The sequence below is a fragment of the Oncorhynchus masou genome, chromosome 5 (genome assembly GCF_036934945.1).
Source record: "Oncorhynchus masou masou isolate Uvic2021 chromosome 5, UVic_Omas_1.1, whole genome shotgun sequence".
In the NCBI taxonomy this organism is placed as follows: Eukaryota; Metazoa; Chordata; class Actinopteri; order Salmoniformes; family Salmonidae; genus Oncorhynchus; species Oncorhynchus masou.
The window spans coordinates 15,705,442-15,727,504 of NC_088216.1; the positions used below are offsets into that span (position 1 = coordinate 15,705,442).

The window sequence follows — 22,063 nt, forward strand, 5'->3', positions numbered from 1 at the left end:
GCTTATCACGTTCATTTTATGTATTTATTATCTATTATAATAACACATGTATAAGGAGCATAGGACTCCTGTAGAATTAGTTTGCTCCTAAAAGATGTTCATATATTTATTGTAAAACCCTTCACCAGGTCAAATCAAATGTATTTGTCACATACACATGGTTAGCAGATGTTCATGCGAGTGTAGTGAAATGCTTGTGCTTCTAGTTCCAACAATGCAGTAATAACCAACGAGTAATCTAACTAACAATTCCAAAACTACTACCTTATACACACAAGTGTAAAGGGATAAAGAATATGTACATAAAGATATATGAATGAGTGATGGTACAGAGCAGCATAGGCAAGATGCAGTAGTGTAGCTGATGGGACATATGGAAGTACAGAAGACATAGGACTATTAGTGTGGTCTAATTATGTTGTATTTATTTTAAAGGATTTTAATAGTTAATTGGTTCCTGCATGTGACTGGCTGTTATCCTGCAGGCTCAGTTTTCCAGGAAACTGATCAATGTCTTCTATCTTAACATCCAGAACATATTCTGGGTGTTCTGTCTGAGGGTCACAGTCACCTGCATGAACCAAAACCGAGTGAGAGAAGAGCGAGCACTCTCTTCAGAAATACAATTCCAGCACAATGTCCTCTACATTACCATTCTACTTATTTTTGGTGAGTTGTTACGTGGAACAAATGCTTGTATGAAAATATCTGGAATGTGGTTTCATGTTTTCTTGTTTTGTTTAACATTGCTGATTGCATATTCATTTTTTAAATATGTATATATTTGTTCAAGTTTAGTTGTATTATGTAGAACAGACCAATATGTTGTTGTTGTCCTGGGTCCCACTACTCAGTGTTATAGTGATGGTCCTGAGAATATATACCAGGATATGTTGTTAGCCTGGGTCCCAATACTCAGTGTTATAGTGATGGTCCTGAGAATAGAGACCAGGATATGTTGTTGTCCTGGGTCCCACTACTCAGTGTTATAGTCCTGGTCCTGAGAATAGAGACCAGGATATGTTGTTGTCCTGGGTCCCACTACTCAGTGTTATAGTCCTGGTCCTGAGAATAGAGACCAGGATATGTTGTTGGCCTGGGTCCCACTACTCAGTGTTATAGTCCTGGTCCTGAGAATAGAGACCAGGATATGTTGTTGGCCTGGGTCCCAATACTCAGTGTTATAGTGATGGTCCTGAGAATAGAGACCAGGATATGTTGTTGGCCTGGGTCCCACTACTCAGTGTTATAGTGATGGTCCTGAGAATAGAGACCAGGATATGTTGTTGGCCTGGGTCCCACTACTCAGTGTTGTAGTCCTGGTCCTGAGAATAGAGACCAGGATATGTTGTTGGCCTGGGTCCCACTACTCAGTGTTATAGTGATGGTCCTGAGAATAGAGACCAGGATATGTTGTTGTCCTGGGTCCCACTACTCAGTGTTATAGTGATGGTCCTGAGAATAGAGACCAGGATATGTTGTTGGCCTGGGTCCCACTACTCACTGTTATAGTCCTGGTCCTGAGAATAGAGACCAGGATATGTTGTTGTCCTGGGTCCCACTACTCAGTGTTATAGTGATGGTCCTGAGAATAGAGACCAGGATATGTTGTTGGCCTGGGTCCCACTACTCAGTGTTATAGTCCTGGTCCTGAGAATAGAGACCAGGATTTGTTGTTGTCCTGGGTCCCACTACTCAGTGTTATAGTGATGGTCCTGAGAATAGAGACCAGGATATGTTGTTGGCCTGGGTCCCACTACTCAGTGTTATAGTGATGGTCCTGAGAATAGAGACCAGGATATGTTGTTGTCCTGGGTCCCACTACTCAGTGTTATAGTGATGGTCCTGAGAATAGAGACCAGGATATGTTGTTGGCCTGGGTCCCACTACTCAGTGTTGTAGTCCTGGTCCTGAGAATAGAGACCAGGATATGTTGTTGTCCTGGGTCCCACTACTCAGTGTTATAGTGATGGTCCTGAGAATAGAGACCAGGATATGTTGTTGTCCTGGGTCCCAATACTCAGTGTTATAGTGATGGTCCTGAGAATAGAGACCAGGATATGTTGTTGTCCTGGGTCCCAATACCCAGTGTTATAGTGATGGTCCTGAGAATAGAGACCAGGATATGTTGTTGGCCTGGGTCCCAATACTCAGTGTTATAGTGATGGTCCTGAGAATAGAGACCAGGATATGTTGTTGTCCTGGGTCCCACTACTCAGTGTTGTAGTCCTGGTCCTGAGAATAGAGACCAGGATATGTTGTTGTCCTGGGTCCCACTACTCAGTGTTATAGTGATGGTCCTGAGAATAGAGACCAGGATATGTTGTTGGCCTGGGTCCCAATACTCAGTGTTATAGTGATGGTCCTGAGAATAGAGACCAGGATATGTTGTTGGCCTGGGTCCCAATACTCAGTGTTATAGTCCTGGTCCTGAGAATAGAGACCAGGATATGTTGTTGGCCTGGGTCCCAATACTCAGTGTTATAGTGATGGTCCTGAGAATAGAGACCAGGATATGTTGTTGGCCTGGGTCCCACTACTCAGTGTTGTAGTACTGGTCCTGAGAATAGAGACCAGGATATGTTGTTGGCCTGGGTCCCACTACTCAGTGTTATAGTGATGGTCCTGAGAATAGAGACCAGGATATGTTGTTGTCCTGGGTCCCAATACCCAGTGTTATAGTGATGGTCCTGAGAATAGAGACCAGGATATGTTGTTGGCCTGGGTCCCAATACTCAGTGTTATAGTGATGGTCCTGAGAATAGAGACCAGGATATGTTGTTGGCCTGGGTCCCACTACTCAGTGTTATAGTGATGGTCCTGAGAATAGAGACCAGGATATGTTGTTGTCCTGGGTCCCAATACTCAGTGTTATAGTGATGGTCCTGAGAATAGAGACCAGGATATGTTGTTGTCCTGGGTCCCAATACTCAGTGTTATAGTGATGGTCCTGAGAATAGAGACCAGGATATGTTGTTGTCCTGGGTCCCAATACTCAGTGTTATAGTGATGGTCCTGAGAATAGAGACCAGGATATGTTGTTGTCCTGGGTCCCACTACTCAGTGTTATAGTGATGGTCCTGAGAATAGAGACCAGGATATGTTGTTGTCCTGGGTCCCACTACTCAGTGTTATAGTGATGGTCCTGAGAATAGAGACCAGGATATGTTGTTGGCCTGGGTCCCAATACTCAGTGTTGTAGTCCTGGTCCTGAGAATAAAACAGGTTTAAAACAACAGAAACATGTATCTTACAGTGCTACACATCTGCTATAATAACTGATTTTTCCTGCTTAATTGAAGTAACAGGTGTAGTTTTTCAACAGTTATAAAGTGTGTTTGTTGTCTCTCTTTATGTTTCTATGGCTGCAGGAAGGGAGATGCAACAATAGCCTTGAGAACATTTGAACTCAAATTGAACTCTTTCCCAAGTTGCTGTCAGGTAAAAGTAGACGAAAGCAGACTTACAGGATTATTCTTGAAAGGGGTGTTGTTGAATGTTCCCTTTGCAGAAAACAGCCCCAAAGCATGATGTTTCCACCCCCATGCTTCACAGTAGGTATGGTATTCTTATGATGCAACTCAGCATTCTTTGTCCTCCAAACACGACGAGTTGAGTTTTTACCAAAAAGTTATATTTTTGTTTCATCTGACCATATGACATTCTCCCAATCTTCTTCTGGATCATCCAAATACTCTCTAGCAAACTTCAGACGGGTCTGGACATGTACTGGTTTTAGCAGGGGGACACGTCTGGCACTGCAGGATTTGAGTCCCTGGCGGCATAGTGTGTTACTGATGGTAGGCTTTGTTACTTTGGTCCCAGCTCTCTGCGGGTCATTCACTAGGTCCCCCCGTGAGGTTCTGGGATTTTTGCTCACCGTTCTTATGATCATTTTGACCCCACAGGGTGAGATCTTGCGTGGAGCCCCAGATCGAGGGAGATTATCAGTGGTCTTGTATGTCTTCCATTTCCTAATAATTGCTCCCACAGTTGATTTCTTCAAACCAAGCTGTTTACCTATTGCAGATTCAGTCTTCCCAGCCTGGTGCAGGTCTATAATTTAGTTTTTTGTGTCCTTTGACAGCTCTTTGGTCTTGGCCATAGTGGAGTTTGGAGTGTGACTGTTTGAGGTTGTGGACAGGTGTCTATTATACTGAAAACAAGTTCAAACAGGTGCCATTAATACAGGTAATGAGTGGAGGACAGAGGAGCCTCTTAAAGAAGAAGTTACAGGTCTGTGAGAGCCAGAAATCTTGCTTGTTTGTAGGTGACCAAATACTGTTTTCCACCATAATTTGCAAATAAATTCATTAAAAATCCTACAATGTGATTTTCTGGATTTTCTTTTCTCATTTTGTCCGTAATAGTTGAAGTGTACCTATGATGAAAATTACAGGCCTCTCTCATATTTTAAAGTGGGAGAACTTGCGCAATTGGTGGCTGACTAAATACTTTTCTGCCCCACTGTACACCCACACTTCGAACCCTATTCAGACTTGAGAACCTAACATCGACGAGAGTCCAAAAATATTGCCTAATGTCCACATTTTATTGACTTAAGTCCATGTTACGTCAACATATCTCAATATTGAATCGGGCCCTTCATACACATCATGCAAAATACATTGTAATTGTTGTAGTTTTTAGTCAAATGTTTTGTAAAATGCAGTATAATTTTTCATGAAAATGATTTGGGGTTAAACCATCTCTCAGTATTTGCTGGACTTGATTTCACTTAGTACGCTCCATGTATTAAATAACATTAAATAACAATATAATCAGCTTTATTTAATGGGGCCTAACAATAAATCTACACAGTGATTTAAATGTTTTCTCTTTCCGTCCTGAATGAGGTAAGTCACAGGTCCCAGTCTCCAGATTACTGTCGCCTGAATCCATTTCTCTTTCCCTGTCGCACTTGTTCTTCCTCCTGGAAAACTCGAAGGTGTAGTCTACCATGGTCATGGTGTTTCTTTTGTTTGGCATGTTTTTCTTCCACTGTTTTAGCTAAGTCAGGTCGGAGTAGGTTGAGGCGTGTTCGGATCTGGCGCTTCAGGAAGAGCTCAGCAGGGGTCTGACATGTGACTCTGTGGGGGGTCCTGCGGAACATTGGCTCAGCGATGCTTGAGAAAGACAGTATATTGTCTGTTGTCCTCAAACATGTTTTATCAGGGCTCGCTTGAGTATCTGGACTGACCTTTCTGCTGCACCAATCGAGGCAGGATGGTAAGCAGGAAGGGTCTGCTTGATTCTGTAGTTTTTTAGGAATTGTTTGAAAGCAGAAGAGACCAGCTGTGGTCCATTATCAGAGACAATTCCATTGCACAATCCATAGGCTGCAAACAGCATTCGTAGGTTTTTGATGAAGTTTGTTAATGTCTTTGAAGTTTTGTGAAAAACTTCCAACCACTTTGAATCACTATCGATTATCACCTAACAAAGGAATGTTCTCACCCAGCAAAGGAATGTTCTCACCCAGCAAAGGAATGTTCTTACCAAGCAAAGGAATGTTCTTACCAAGCAAAGGAATGTTCTTACCAAGCAAAGGAATGTTCTTACCAAGCAAAGGAATGTTCTTACCAAGCAAAGGAATGTTCTAACCTCGCAAAGGAATGTTCTCACCTCTGACGTGGAAATTCCCTCTAATTACCAAATCATGGGAGCAAACCACACACACAAGTCAGATTTAGTTATCAAAGTCCATCTTTAATTATATGAGCTCTATCACAAACCCTGTGACTCTCAGATCAATTCAGTGTCTATCAATGAATTCTCTGAGAGTCCCTTCCACATTGCAATAGCATTTTGACTTTCAACAGTTCAGTATCTCTAATGAAAAGTTGAGAGTCCCAACATAATGGCAAATGGGATCTTTTATAGCGAAGATCCACACCCCCCCCCCCCCCCCCTAGATGACATGACAGTCCACAGGTCCCAGGAACTTACACAAAGAAAGACTTTACTTCAGAGAGGAGTATCCCCTAGCCAGACAGAGTTGGCTATAAATGATCGTTCAGTTTGGTCTCCTAAACAAAGCTCTTATTTTGTCCTTGGTACAAAATGGTACCAAGACATTACCCCCACCCTATGATAAATAACAAATTGTCATTTAGATACAACCAATTCTAAATACAACCAATCCTGGACAAGCTCACGGAGAGGAGAGTGAGGCTATAGGTTAAGATAGAGGGAGCATAGAATGATTCCAGACACTGCCATCCTCCTCTCCCCGATGGGAAAAGTAGGGAGTGACTGGCACACAGACACAGTGGAACAAAAGATATGTTTACACATGATGACACCTTGACCTCTCCCCTCACGGTGGCCCAAGCAACTTAGTCCTGACAGAGAACAGAGAACTGCCAATGGTCACCACTATAGTACAACAAAATACATTCTTATGAGAAATAACTCATAAGCATATCATGAAAATAAAACATCCTTTCTATGTTACCCAACTAATTCTGATTATTCCCCAACACCTCGCAAAGGAATGTTCTCACCCAGCAAAGGAATGTTCTCACCCAGCAAAGGAATGTTCTCACCCAGCAAAGGAATGTTCTTACCTCGCAAAGGAATGTTCTCACCCAGCAAAGGAATGTTCTCACCCAGCAAAGGAATGTTCTCACCCAGCAAAGGAATGTTCTTACCTCGCAAAGGAATGTTCTTACCCAGCAAAGGAATGTTCTCACCCAGCAAAGGAATGTTCTTACCTCGCAAAGGAATGTTCTCACCCAGCAAAGGAATGTTCTCACCCAGCAAAGGAATGTTCTTACCTCGCAAAGGAATGTTCTCACCCAGCAAAGGAATGTTCTCACCCAGCAAAGGAATGGTCTCACCCAGCAAAGGAATGGTCTCACCCAGCAAAGGAATGTTCTCACCCAGCAAAGGAATGGTCTCACCCAGCAAAGGAATGTTCTCACCCAGCAAAGGAATGGTCTCACCCAGCAAAGGAATGGTTTCACCCAGCAAAGGAATGTTCTCACCCAGCAAAGGAATGTTCTCACCCTGCAAAGGAATGTTCTTACCTCGCAAATGAATGTTCTCACCCAGCAAAGGAATGGTCTCACCCAGCAAAGGAATCGTCTCACCAAGCAAAGGAATTTTCTCACTGTGTTTTCTTTAATGGCAGGTAACTCAGAGCATCATGGAAACACAGTTCCGAGACCAGAGAGACAGCAGCCTCTGTGTCTAACTGCATGTCCAAATCCTTTCCATCCAATGTGACATTCATTGTAACGCCCTTTTCCCATTGGAAGAAGTGTAAACTTTATACACCCCAAAAAACTGAATCATCCTCCTTACTCTTGCCATGGCTCAGAGCAGTATCAACATAGTGTGTCTGTCCTACTCTGCCATTCCTACATGCAGAGGCAATGTGTCCAACTTTAAAACAGACATGTATTTCTCATTTTTGAATCTGCAACCACGAGCAGAATGTTTTCCTCTGCTCTTGTAGCATGGTTGCTGACCAGAATTCTCTTGCCCTGTGTTATTTTTTTATACTGTTTCTCGACATTGTCATTTCTGCCCTTGAACTGTCCGTTTCCTGTCCTGGGAAATGTTTTAGCATTTTTATTCACTGCATTTACTGCTTGAGCCTCTTTTGTTACTCTGTAATATCCCTGGTGTACTTGGAAGCTAACTCCATTGATAATGCCATCTCACATGCCTTTCTGAATGTTAGATCCTTCTCTGATAGCATCTTGTGCTGCAAAGCTTCAGAGCACAGTCCACTAACAAACTGATATCTCAATGATTTTCCTAGATATGGCCAAAAACACAACTACCTGACAGCTATCGCAAAGCCAGCGCATAATCAGACACATACTCTCCTTCCTTCTGGTTATGTTTTTTTTCAAATGAAATTGCTCCGCAATCACCAGAAGTTTTGGTTTGAAGTGAGCAAGCAACACTAGCTTCAGTTCCTCATACTGGAAAGTACTTGTATCAGGTGTGATCAGTCTCTTTAATAGTCCATATGTCTCTGCACCGATCACAGAAAGAAATACACTAACATTCTTGTCGTCTTTAAGTCTTTAATGTCATTTGCAAACATCCATAGCTCCAGGAGAGAGGTGCTCATCTGGGAAACTTAACTAATTCAAAAAATGATAGTACAACACCCGCATGTTTGAGGCAGCACCTTCTGCTGGGTCTGGTCGACTGCAGGAAAACACCGGGGCAGAGTGGAACTGAGAGAGGAGAAGAGGAACATGGAGATTTGATTTCGTTAAGAACCATGTGGATTAGATTACAGTCTGCTTCTGTAACAATTAATTGGTTAATTATATATTGGATGAAAATATCTGGTAGTTCCACCCAATTGAGAAGTGTAACTTGGTGCCCACAAGATTTCACCTAATTTTAACATTCTGTCATGAAGTGCACATGTTCAACTTCATAAAAACATGTTTTCCCATCTCGAGGTTATATGAAAATGCATACTGTACTAAGTGCCAATGTGCTAAATACAGTAACATGGGACAACTGAAAACAACAAAACCACTATTTCACATTGGTAAAATAGTCCTTTAAATCAGTCACATATTTTCTTATGACAGGTGTCGTGACTTTACTGTCATTAAATTAAAGACATAGTTTTATCAAAGATTCCGTGTAATTAGTATAACGCGATCAAAGTAATTTATCCTGTAACTGAAATTAACTAGAAAGTCGGGGCACCAAGGAAAGTATTAAGATTATAAAGTTATAATTTCCCAATATAACCTTTCAGATATTTTCATATCTGATCAATAGTCTTCCGATTAATTAATTATTTATTTTACCTCACGTTCGTCTCATTCCAAACGCCGTAAATTGTTGATCTGCACGAATCCAGTCTTGACTATGAGTCATCCATACATCAATTGTCTTAAATAATTTATTTATTACTAATTAATTCACAGAAATGCATAAACAAACAGTAAATATGGTTACATGAAATGATAGAATGTGCCCGAGTGGGTTAACCCGGCAACGCGGCTTGTTTGACAAAAGCGGAGTGGGGGTAGGGAGATGTCACAACAGAGTTAATCATTTTACAATTGAAATACTATTCCTTACACATGAACGCTCACTCAGTCGGGAACAATTGCAATCAATATATATATTTACGCTCAGTATGTCGTCTTGATCGCTGGTGAAAAGTTAATTTATTTAGCAGAATTGTCCTCTCATCCTCTCTCTCTCGGTTGGGGTTAGAGGGGATTATTCAGAGTGACATTCGTTATAGAGTGGATGTTTCGGCGGTTGTGGTTCTTCGCCTTCAATGATGCCGAATTCCTAGCTGCAGTCTCTCCATCAGGGAGACTGTAGTCCCATGTATGACAACATCTCAGGCTCTGCAGCACAGAGAGCAGAGGAGAGCAGGATGACATTTTCAACACCAGCGTCCACTTCACTTGGTCCAATAACCAGGAAGTGCCTCTGCATTCCACTGTTCAACTGCCTCAACCCCAGAAAGAGGATGAGGATGTCCAGCGTGATGCTGTGAAATTCTACCGCCCAAGTGCTGCCACCCGGTGAGCCAGTCCAGATATTACAACATCTCAGAAAAATTATAAAATAAATGGTTCATGTGCTTGACAATTAGGAATGCATAAGACTTGTATGTTCAGCAGATCAGCAGTTGTTCAAATAAATGTATTAAGATGTACAATGACTTCACACCCTTACCGTCGGGCTGACGGTGTCGGAGCATGAGGTCTAACACCAACGGGCCAGAGACAGTTTCTATCTACAAGCCATCAGACTGTTAAACAGCAACCACTAACATTGAGTGGCTGCTGCCAACACACTGAATCAACTCCAGCCACTTTAATAATGGGAATTGATGGGAAATGATGTAAAATATATCAATAGCCACTTTAAACAATGCTACCTAATATGTTTACATACCCTACATTATTCATCTCATATGTATACGTATATACTGTACTCTATATCATCTACTGCATCTTTATGTAATACATGTATCACTAGCCACTTTAACTATGCCACTTTGTTTACATACTCATCTCATATGTATATACTGTACTCGATACATCTACTGTATCTTGCCTATGCTGCTCTGTACCATCACTCATTCATATATCCTTATGTACATATTCTTTATCCCCTTACACTTGTGTATAAGACAGTAGTTTTGGAATTGTTAGTTAGATTACTTGTTGGTTATTACTGCATTGTCGGAACTAGAAGCACAAGCATTTCGCTACACTCGCATTAACATCTGCTAACCATGTGTATGTGACAAATAAAATTTGATTTGATTTGCTTAACACTTGAACTGGACTGACCACCTGCAATGTTTCCTCGCACCTTAGCACACACACACACACGCACACAATCATGCACAAACACACACACACAAACACACACACACACACACACACATACATACATACATTCATGCTACACATCACAACTGTTGCTACCAGACTCTTATTATGATTGTTAAATACTGCACTATTGAACCCATTGCCCCTCATTGTCACGACTTCTACCGAAGTCGTTGCCTCTCCTTGTTCGGGCGGTGCTCGGCGTTCGACGTCACCGGTCTTCCAGCCATCATTGATCCTTTTTTCATTTTCCATTGGTTTTGTCTTGTCTTCCCACACACCTGTTTTCAATCCCATTCATTACCTGTTGTGTATATAACCCTCTGTTTCCCCTCATGTCTTTGTCAGAGATTGTTTTATTGTCAGTGTAGTTGCACAGGTGCGTGTCGGGTCCTTTGTACCCATGTTTGTTTGTTATGTACATTTAGTGTTATGGAGCAAACTCCGTGGACTTTATTAAAAGACTCCATTTTACACTCCGTTTGACTCTCCTGCGCCTGACTTCCCTGCCACCTATACACCTATGCATGACACTCATCCTCCCCTTCCCCAAAGCACAAGAAAATAATGGACTATTAATCATCTCCCTTGTATTATACTTATGCTACAATGTTTATTCTATTGAGACATTTTCTTTATGTTTGTATTGCTATCTTTTATGTCTTATTGTTGTTGCATTATTGAGAAGGAACCTGCCAGTAAGCATTTAGTTGGACAGTGTTTACCATGTGTATCCTGTACATACGACTAATATAACTTGAAACTTGAAACGGTGACTTTAAATAAGATCCTAGTAGTGAGGATTGATGATGACATGTTGCATCTCCTTTCTCATCAGACCTCTCTCACAGGCAGCTGAGGAGGTCTCCTCTGTGTTCTATAGAACAGTCAACAAATCCAGAACCAAGAAGACCTGAACACAAGATGATCTCTGCTGTGTCCCAAATGATACCTTGTTCCCTCTAGTGCACTATGTAGTCGTGGGCTCATGGCTTGAGACTGAGCTTTGCTTTGTATATCTGAAAGGGAACAAGACAATACCAAACTTGTCATTAAGCAGTATTTCTTTAGCTCTTTGCGTGAGGTTTAGCAAGAGGAAAATGTTGCCCTTAATGCTTTAGGTCGTCACGGGTGGTGGCACAACAAATTGGGGAATAATTACTGTAGCTTCAGTACGGTCAACGATTAATGTACAATACTATATAGCCACACTGTTATTCACTTCAGAACCTATTCAGAATTTAGATAAGTTGACTTCACATGGACATTAGTCCAAAATTGTTGTCTACTTATCTCAAGTCTGAATTGGGCCATTCATACACATCTTGCTATTAATAATGTAAAAAAAATGTTTAAATCATTTTGTAAAATGCTCCATTAAAATTATCTTCATTTAGTGTTGAACTATCCTCTTGAATAAAAGTATATGATAAAACTGGGCTTGATTTCACCCCCCAGAAATGTCACCTATGTTTAACTAGGAGCAGCTCATTTGGGAAACTTTACTCATCCAAAACATGGTAGTACAACACGGGCATGTTTGAGGCAGCAAATTCTATCAATGTATTAAAGTTAAGAGGTCACAGGATTAACCAATCAGGTAAGTGATAATCGTGTCTGGGCAGATTACCAAGTTAATAGACCAATCTATTACACCATCCATCCACCAGCCTAGAATAGACACAGTCTGTCTGAAATGGCATCCTATTACCTATATACTGTCAGGTGACATTTCAGATGCAGCCATCCTCTCTAATAGTTAGAAGTCAAACAAATGATGTCAGGAACTACAAATGTCAAGTCACTATTGTGGATTGTCTTTGCAATGACGTCTCACAAATCATCATCGCCATGGTGATGCTCCATGACAATTTATTTGGACGGTTGAAGTGTTGTAGAGGAGTGGGAGAAACAACACTACACCCTTTGGGAAAACCTTAAAGGGTTGTTTCGGCTGTCCCCATAGGAGAACCCTTTCAACAGACCAGATGTTTTTCAACTTTCTGTGGAGAAACCGTACCCGTTACATTAGGAAACTGTTGCATTGAACACATGAGTATGGTGGGCTGAATTTTCTGGACATTCCTACTTTAAATAATACTTTTAAGATCAATTTGATGAAACACTTCCTAAGAACTACTTCTATGTGAAACTTTATTCCTCATCATGCCTTTTCTACTTTGGTGGCCTTAACTTCATGTTGGTTTGCTATTGATAAAGTTCCAGGGAAGCTCTGCTTTTCATCAACAGGTTTTCTAGTCATAGTCCTTCATTTAGAAGCATCATTTCTCTCCACACATATATTATATTTGGAATAATCAGCACATATTGTATAACAATTAATCTTTGTTTTTTAAAATATTGGTTGAGAAATAATATCCTATTGGTGAGACAACTTGAAAATGCAGAGTATTTTACTTCATTATGACTCATTCTTATCACTTTACAAGATCCTTATAACACTTAAAGAGTTTACAATTATTTTAGTCTCCATTCCCTCAAGTGTTGCTTTATTTTTTATTTACTTATTTAACTAGGCAAGTCAGTTAGGAACAAATTCTTATTTACAATGACAGCAGATTAATAACTGCTTTGTTCAGGGGCAGAACAACAGACTTCTACCTTGTCAGCTCGGGGACTCAATCTCGCAACCTTTCCGGTTACTAGTCCAATGCTTTAACCACTAGGCTACCTGCCACCCCTTTATTCAGGAGCATGTTAAGACCCTCAGAACCTACCTTCGATTACCCCTGTTGACTCAATAGTAGTAAAGATTTGTTTTTGTTTTAGTCTACTCAACAACAGAGCGATACTTTTCTTGTATCAACAGGATTTTGTATCTATCTATACACCTTATGTAATTCCTTATTGGAATCGTTTTATTGATAATATCTGTTGTCTCATACAAACGTACTTTCTAACACAATTAAGGAAGTTTATTATAAAATGATTCATTAATTTTACCCTGCCAACCACGAAATGAAGAATAAAAAATAGATACATTCAAATTGTACCTTTTGCAACAGTTTTGCATCTTTGAATGGTATTAATGAAAAAATATATTGGCAAGATATCAGTAGATTTATAATGGAAAATCTGCATTTAGATTTGACAATATTATGGAGAGACGTATTACATTCATTCTTTACCGACGATAGAAATCATTTGGATGGACATTTTTATTATTCATTCACTCGCCGTACAGTAGGTGGCAGCAATACGGCAATAGGTGTAGTCTGCCATAAAACCTTAAAGAAGAACAAGATGAGAGCAAAGCAGTTTAACTGTACTGTTGTAGCTGAAAACATTTCATATCATACAAAGGAACAGTAGCTTCCACAATGGGTCGGGTGAGTCTGGTTTTAATAACAGTATAGGTCTGCTGTGTAGTATAAAATGTCTAGGCCTAGTTTTCATCATCGTTGAACCTCCACATATTCTGTTTAGTTCTCTTTGGGGCGGCAGGTAGCCTAGTGGTAAGAGCGTTGGGCCAGTAGCCGAATCCCGAGCTGACAAGGTAAACATATGTCGTTCTGTTCCTGAACAGGGCAGTTGACCCACTGTTCCTAGGCCGTGATTGTAAATACGAATGTGTTCTTCACTCACTTGCCTAGTTATTATATATATTTTTTTAATAACCTGCAACTATATAATTTGTATTTATTATGGATCCCCATTAGCTGCCAAGGCAGCAGCTACTCTTCCTGTGGTCCAGCAAAATTTAGACAGTTCATACAGTCATGTTTCGGGATCTGTGACTATGACCTAATTCTCTCCTTCCGCCCAGTGTGCACATGTTCACATTCCTTCACTGATTTCTTACACATTAGCCATTATTTGACCAGATATTCAAGTGGCCGTTCTAACAAAAGAAAAGAAATGGCTTCAGTCCAAACACGTTGTTTTTCCCTCTTGTATCCCCGTCGAAACCGGATGCAGTTTGATTGCCATTTTAATAAGGGAGGTCCAATTCCCGAGTTGGCCCTCGATTTTGCTTGAAGGAGCGAGTGAACAACTTGGTCATTTGATGGGTTGATATGACCCACAATCCAATGCAAACTGTAGTCACATGTCAAACTCTGGTGGCCGCGAAGTGTCACATTTAATCAACAACCTGCACTTAAGGCATCTCAGAAAAATATTAATCGAGCGGTCTAAAAAAATATATATATTGATTTTAGCTTTGGAAAATTGGCTTAGTTTTGTAGTGAGGAGTGCAATTCAGAAATGTAATGGAATAAATGACCATACTATGGGTAACTGTAGCTAGCTACCTTACAGGAGTGCTAGCGAGATACGTTTCCTTACTCGGTAACGTTACAATAATAATAATTGTATTTTTTGCTCCAAGATGGCATAGCAGTTCAGACGTCTTTTGTCCTCGTCTTGTCGTGTCCCAATTATTTATTTATTTACAACTTTTGTTTCACATACGTTTTTGAAATTTTCCATAAACTCATCTTCAAAACACTCCTGCAACCCGCCTCACCAATTTATATTTATAAAAAACTATTATTTACCTCGAATCTGTAATCCTCCAAGAAGCTAGCCAGAAACTCCAAGAAACTAGCCAGAAGCTAATCAGAAGCTAGTTAGCTTCTTTACTGGCAAATCGTTAGTATTCAGCGAACCACGGTTTGTGGTCATCAGCTATCATTTAGCTCGAAAATCTATTGCCAGTTTTGTACAGCACAGCGCGGCTTGGAACGGAACATACCGGACCAATTTCTCTCTCCATGTCCCTGGATTTCAACCGCTAACTCTGGACATTCATACCTGGATCTCACAGCTAGCTAGCTGCTATCCGTGTGACTATCGGCTTTCGTCGATTCCGGAGCAAACATCAATTATTCCGGAGCTAGCCAGCTGAAGAGTTCAATACGGCAATAGGTGTAGTCTGCCATAAAACCTTAAAGAATGACAAAATTAGAGCAAAGCAGTTTAACTGTACTGTTGTAGCTGAAACCATTCATATCATACAAAGGAACAGTAGCTTCCACAATGGGTCGGGTAAGTCTGGTTTAACATTATATGCCCGCTGTGTTGTATAAAATGTCTAGGCCTAGTTTATCATCTTTGAACCTCCACATTGCTGTGTTCTGTTTGGAGCGGCAGGTAGCCTAGTGGTAAGAGCGTTGGGTCAGGAGTCGAATCCCGACCTGACAAGGTAAACATATGTCGTTCTGTTCCTGAACAAGGCAGTAGACCCACTGTTGATGGTCCGTCATTGGAAATAAGAACTTGCTCAAAACTGACTTGCCTAGTTATCTTTTTTTAAATAGCCTACAATTATGTCATTTGTATTTATTATGGATACTCTTCCTGGGGTCCAGCAAAATTAAGACAATTCATACAATCATGTTTAGGAATCTGTGACTATGACCTAATTCTCTTCTTCCGCCCAGTGTGCACATGTTCACATTCCTTCACCGATTTCTTACACATTAGCCATTATTTAACCAGATATTCAAGTGGCCGTTCTAACAAAGAAAAGAAATGGCTGCAGTTCCAAACGTTGTTTTTCCCTCTGTTGTATCACCGTCGAAACCGGATGCAGTTTGATTGCCATTTTAAGGGAGGTCTAATTCCCTTAAATTGGCCCTCGATTTTGCTTGAAGGAGCGAGTGAACAACCTTGGTTGCTTGCGGGTATGTTATGACCCACAATTCAATGCAAACTGTGGCCGCGAAGTGTCAAATTTAATCAACAACCTGCACTTTAAGCATCTCAGGAATATGAATCGAGCTGTCTAAAAAAATCTATTGATTTTAGCTTTGGAAAATTGGCTCAGTTTCGTATTGATGAGTGCAATACAGAAATGTATTGGAATAAATGACCAAACTATGGGTAACTAACTGGCTATCTGACAGGAGTGTTAGCTTACCAGGTTCATTAATCGCTTTTGGTTGGTTGTTTTTAAGTTAAACTTCAAGATTTCCACCAAGGACGTTGCCTCTCCCATAATCACTCTCCCTCGCTTGGGCAAGGGACATTTTAAGGTACACTCGGATGTAAAACGTCATTCAAGGGCTGAGGGTTTAGAGCCGAGGGCTGTTGAATTTGAAATGCAGCTGGAAGGCAATCAGGAAGATGCAATATCAGGTGGGACCATTATAGTCAATGAGAGGGCAGATATGCGTGTTTCCACGAGTTACACAGCCACAGCGTCAAACGCCTGTAACGTATTTTTATTAATTTAGGGTTATGCATAAAGTTAGTGTTTGCTAGGTTAGGGTTAAAATCACATTTAAAAAGACCAGTTGTATAAATGGGCGTGGGTTGTGGTAACTAGTGATGACCAGGCACTACTTCCATACAAAGTGTTTTTTTTTTCTCAAAGTTGCCTGGATGTGACGTGTCCTACTTTTACCAATACACTCCTAACAACCAACTCGTTACGAAAATGTATATATGATCAAATAAGGCAGATTTTGGGCCCAGTTATCCCTCTTGTTACTCCTCTTCCGCGCTGTTTGATAGGAAATGACTGGTATAAGAAATACGGTGGAAACTAGCCCATACCCACCAATCCAACGCTCTTAGATTTGTGGGTTGCAGTGAACGATTGAACATTTCAGGTTAAAGGAGATATTCCAGGGATGCACCCAAATCAGAGGTTCAGACTAATACAATATTTGGTTTAATGATCAACTGTAATACTTCTTGCGGCCAACAGCAAAAGGCTAGCCTGTCCCCCTCCACCCTCCAGGAGTCCCCAGGTCAACTGCCTCTCCGTACTTTACTGCTGGTTCTGGTCGACTGCAGGAAAACACCGGGGCAGAGTGGAACTGAGAGAGGAGAAGAAATGGAAGATGGAGATTTCATTTCATTAAGTAAGAACCATGTGGGTTAGATTACAGTCTGCTTCTGTAACAATGAATTGGTTCATTATATACTGATGAAAATATCTGGTTGTTTCACCTAATTTTGAGAAGTGTAACTTGCTCCCCCAAAAGTTTGATTTCACCTAATTGTAACGTTCTTTCATTTAAGAGCACATGTTCAACTTCATAAAAACATGTTTTCCCAAGAGGTTATATGAAAATACATACTGTAGTAAGTGCCAATGTGCTAAATAAAGTAACAGGGGACAACTAAAAAGAACAACCACTGGTTTACAATGGTAAAATCAGCCACAAATGTGCTTATGACAGGGTCAATGGAAGCTAGTTTTGTTCCACAGGTGGTGAAAATTGAATGCAAGCTTCACAAAAAAATATATTCTACCACATCAATTTATGGGTAAAATGGTTCACTTGCTCAGTTTTCTACAAAAAACACCAGATAATTGATAAAAAGACTAGAACCAGCTTACCTGCCTTTGCTCTACAATTTGACTATTTCATGTTCGATGTTTCTTTTGCCCAAATATGTAAGGAACAGTTTCACCATATTTCAACATGGGTTGACCTTAAAATGAGGGACAGATGTAAATTAATCACTAATTAAATTAAATAAATAATGTTCAGAAATGACTGTCAAAGTAACCAAATAACTAGGGCTTTATATGCACACTCATAATTTGCCATTAAACACCTTTCACTGGTGATCTTAATTGGTGTAAGGTCATAACCGAAGTAAGGATACGCCTTCAAAAGCACCTGGTTTCCTGAACAATCTTTAGAATTATTAGGACATGTATTCACTTTAATCAGAGTTATAGAGGTGTATTTAATCTGTGTATGTGCTAACACAAGCAGCGCCAGCTAACTTCTTTTGACCGAGTGCAGTGAACGTTTATTTTGATTGTCAATTTTTTTAGATGTGTCCATGTAAACAGGATTATTAGGGAAATTGTTCATTCAAAGCATGTCAACATCTAAATCAAACTCTTATACTAATTGACTTCACAATAATCGTATTATTCTGCACTTGTAACTTTACTCAACGATGGTAAAACTTGGAGAAATGATTGTATTAGTTGTGTTAAAATCTTTCTAGAAGTGACACAGGGTTGATGTGACAGGGTTGATGTAGGGACTTTTCAAATTCAGAATTTTGTCACTTTATCAAGTCTTTATTCATATTATTTAATAACAGATTTAAAATGTAATACTGATGCACAATTTCTACTGGAATATATGAAAGGGACCCAAAAGGCCTTAATTTCATGGAAGGACCCATCTGTTTATGGACCCATATTTGCAAAACCTAACTATTCAATGCCTTTGTTTCACAGGCGACATCCCTAATCGTTGCTCTCTTAGAGGGAGGGGCTTATCATCTGGGGAGCCTCAACAACATCATGATGCTGACAAGAAAGAGAAGAGTCTCTCCAGAACAAAACACCGGCATAGAGGTATAGGGAAGAAACCTCACCACTGCTGCTCTGACTGTGGGAAGAGTTTTGCTAAACAAGACTTGACTATTCATGAGCAAATTCACACCGGAGAGAAACCATTCCACTGCTCTCGGTGCGGGAAGAGATTCACTGCATCTAAAACTTTAAAATCTCATCAGAGAATTCATACAGGGGAGAGGCCTTACCCCTACTTTGATTCTGAGAAATGCTTCAAACAATCAGGATCCCAGACTACACAAAAACACACAGGACAACCTTATTGCTGTGATCAGTGTGGGAAGAGATTCAATCAATCAGGAGCCCTGACTAGACACCAACGCATACACACAGGAGAAAAGCCTTATAGCTGTGATCAGTGTGGGAAGAGTTTTACTCGAGATTACACCCTGACTATACACCAACGCATACACACAGGAGAGAAACCTTATAGCTGTGATCAGTGTGAGAAGAGATTCAATCAATCAGGAGACCTAACTGCACACCAGCGCATACACACAGGGGAGAAACCTTATAGCTGTGATCTGTGTGGGAAGAGCTTTAATCACTCAGGAGACCTGACTAGACACCAGCGCATACACACAAGAGAGAAGCCTTATAGCTGTGATCAGTGTGGAAAGAGTTTCAATCAATTAGGACACCTGACTAGACACCAACGCATACACACAGGAGAGAAGCCTTATAGCTGTGATCAGTGTGGGAAGAGCTTCAATCAATCAGGAGACCTAACTACACACCAGCGTATACACACAGGGGAGAAGCCTTGTAGCTGTGATCAGTGTGGGAAGAGCTTCAGTCAATTAGGACAACTGATTATACACCAACGCATACACACAGGAGAGAAACCTTATAGCTGTAATCAGTGTGGGAAGAGCTTCAATCACTCAGGAGCCCTGACTAGACACCAACGCATACACACAGGAGAGAAGCCTTATAGCTGTGATCAGTGTGGGAAGAGCTTCAGTCAATTAGGACAACTGATTATACACCAACGCATACACACAGGAGAGAATCCTTATAGCTGTAATCAGTGTGGGAAGAGCTTCAATCACTCAGGAGCCCTGACTAGACACCAACGCATACACACAGGAGAGAAGCCTTATAGCTGTGATCAGTGTGGGAAGAGCTTCAATCATTCAGGTACCCTGAGCGAACACCAACGCACACACACAGGAGAGAAGCCTTATAGCTGTGATCAGTGTGGGAAGAGCTTCAATCACTCAGGACACCTGACCATACACAAACGCTTACACACAGGAGAGAAGCCTTATAGCTGTGATCAGTGTTGGAAGAGCTTCAATCACTCAGGACACCTGACCATACACAAACGCATACACACAGGAGAGAAGCCTTATAGCTGTGATCAGTGTGGGAAGAGCTTCAATCAATCAGTACACCTGACTACACACCAACGCATACACTTTGGAGAGAAACCTTACTCCTGTCTATGTGGAAAAAGCTTTGCTCATTCAGGGTCACTGAAAAAACACCAGAAATCACAAACATGTCGTCTTTCATCTCCCTCCTCTCCGGCACCGGTTCAAGATCCCTAAATAAAGTTTACATAGAAAACATCTTGTAAACAGTCATCCATCTCCCATTCTCTAACAGTTACTAAGTCTGATTACCATGGTAACCTGTGTAGCATAATATGCAGCTCTGGATCCATATTTATCAAGTGTCTTGGAGTAGGAGTGTGGTGGGGTGTGTTGGGGTGGGGGGGTTCAGAGCTGTATCTTATTTCATTAACTCCTATTATCCTTTAAATAATAATAGAATAATGTTTCAACAATACAAGGTTTGTATTCATGTATTCAGGAGATCAATAAATTAAATCCATTATCTGCTCAACCCCATCTGCTTCTCACTTCTTTTATATGTTTTTTATATGGACCAGAGGCCTCTTCTAGAATATTTTGCTCCATAAAGATCTAGACATATTTATTGTAAAACCCTTTAACAGGTTTTAGTGCATCTGATGGGCCATACAGAAGAATGCAGCTATAGGAAATGTTGTTGTTCTCATCCTCTGGCTTCATGTGGTTCAGGTGACCATTTTTCTAAAGTCTTATATTTCACTTAATCATCTTGATTGTTATTCAATGACTGATTCATTCATTTGTGTAAAAAACATGAAGAAAGCCTCCAAATCTGACAAGGGTCACAGCAGGGAATGGACAGGGGAGTTGAAGTCCAAATGTATTTATTTATTATTTATCTTTTTATCAGTGTTTGATTAATCTTGCCTGGCACAGTGGAACCAATGGAATAGTCCCAAGGTATGTTTGTCTGTCTTTTCTCCTCCAGGGAGACTCAGTCCAGTGTATGACAACGTCCCAGGCATGGCCATGGCCCCTACTGCAACACAGACTAACAAGGTGATGCTGACTACACCAATGCCCACCTCTCTTGCTCCAATAACCAGGAAGTGCCTCTGTACTCCACTGTCCAACCTCCTCAACCCCAGAAAGAAGATGAGTATATTCTTGGGTTTAATATAGTATACTATATGGTTTAATATACCTTTGGCCAAACCCAAAGTGCTATACAGAAACCCAGCCTAAAACCCCAAACAGCAAGCAATGCAGGTGTAGAAGCACGATGGCTCGGAAAAACTCCCTAGAAAGGCCACAACCTAGGAAGAAACCGCGAGAGGAACCAGGCTATGTGGGGTGGACAGTCCTCTTCTGGCTGTGCCGGGTGGTGATTATAACAGAACATGGCCAAGATGTTCAAATGTTCATAAATGACCAGCATGGTCAAATAATAGTAATCACAGTGAACAGGTTAGGGTTCCATAGCCACAGGCAGAACAGTTGAAACGAGCAGCAGCACGGCCAGGTGGACTGGGGACAACGAGTCATCATGCCAGGTAATCCTGAGGCATAGTCCTAGGGCTCATGTCCTCCGAGATAGAGAAATAGAAAATTAGAGAGAGCATACTTCAATTCACACAGGACCCCCGGATAACACAGGAGAAATACTCCAGATATAACAAACTGACCCTAGCCCCCGACACAAACTACTGCATCATAAATACCGGAGGCTGAGACAGGAGGGGTCAGGAGACACTGTGGCCCCATCCGATGATACCCCCGGACAGGGCCAAACAGGCAGGATATAACCCCACCCACTTTGCCAAAGCACAGCCCCCACAATACTAGAGGGATATCTTCAACCACCAAATTTCCATCCTGAGACAAGGCCGAGTATAGCCCACAAATATCTCCGCCACGGCACAAGCCAAAGGGGGGCGCTAACCCAGACAGGAAGACCATGTCAGTGACTCAACACACTCAAGTGACGCACCCCTCCTAGGGACGGCATAGAAAAGCACCAGTGAATCAGTTACTCAGCCCCTGTAATAGGGTTAGAGGCAGAGAATCCCAGTGGAGAGAGGGGAACTGGTCAGGCAGAG

General features: G+C 41.1%; 1 pseudogene; it reads left to right on the forward strand.

Annotated features, from left to right (window-relative positions):
- The first annotated feature begins 14,315 nt into the window (after positions 1-14,315).
- LOC135534352 (zinc finger protein ZFP2-like) lies at positions 14,316-20,496 on the forward strand (annotated as a pseudogene).
- Positions 20,497-22,063: the final 1,567 nt, after the last annotated feature.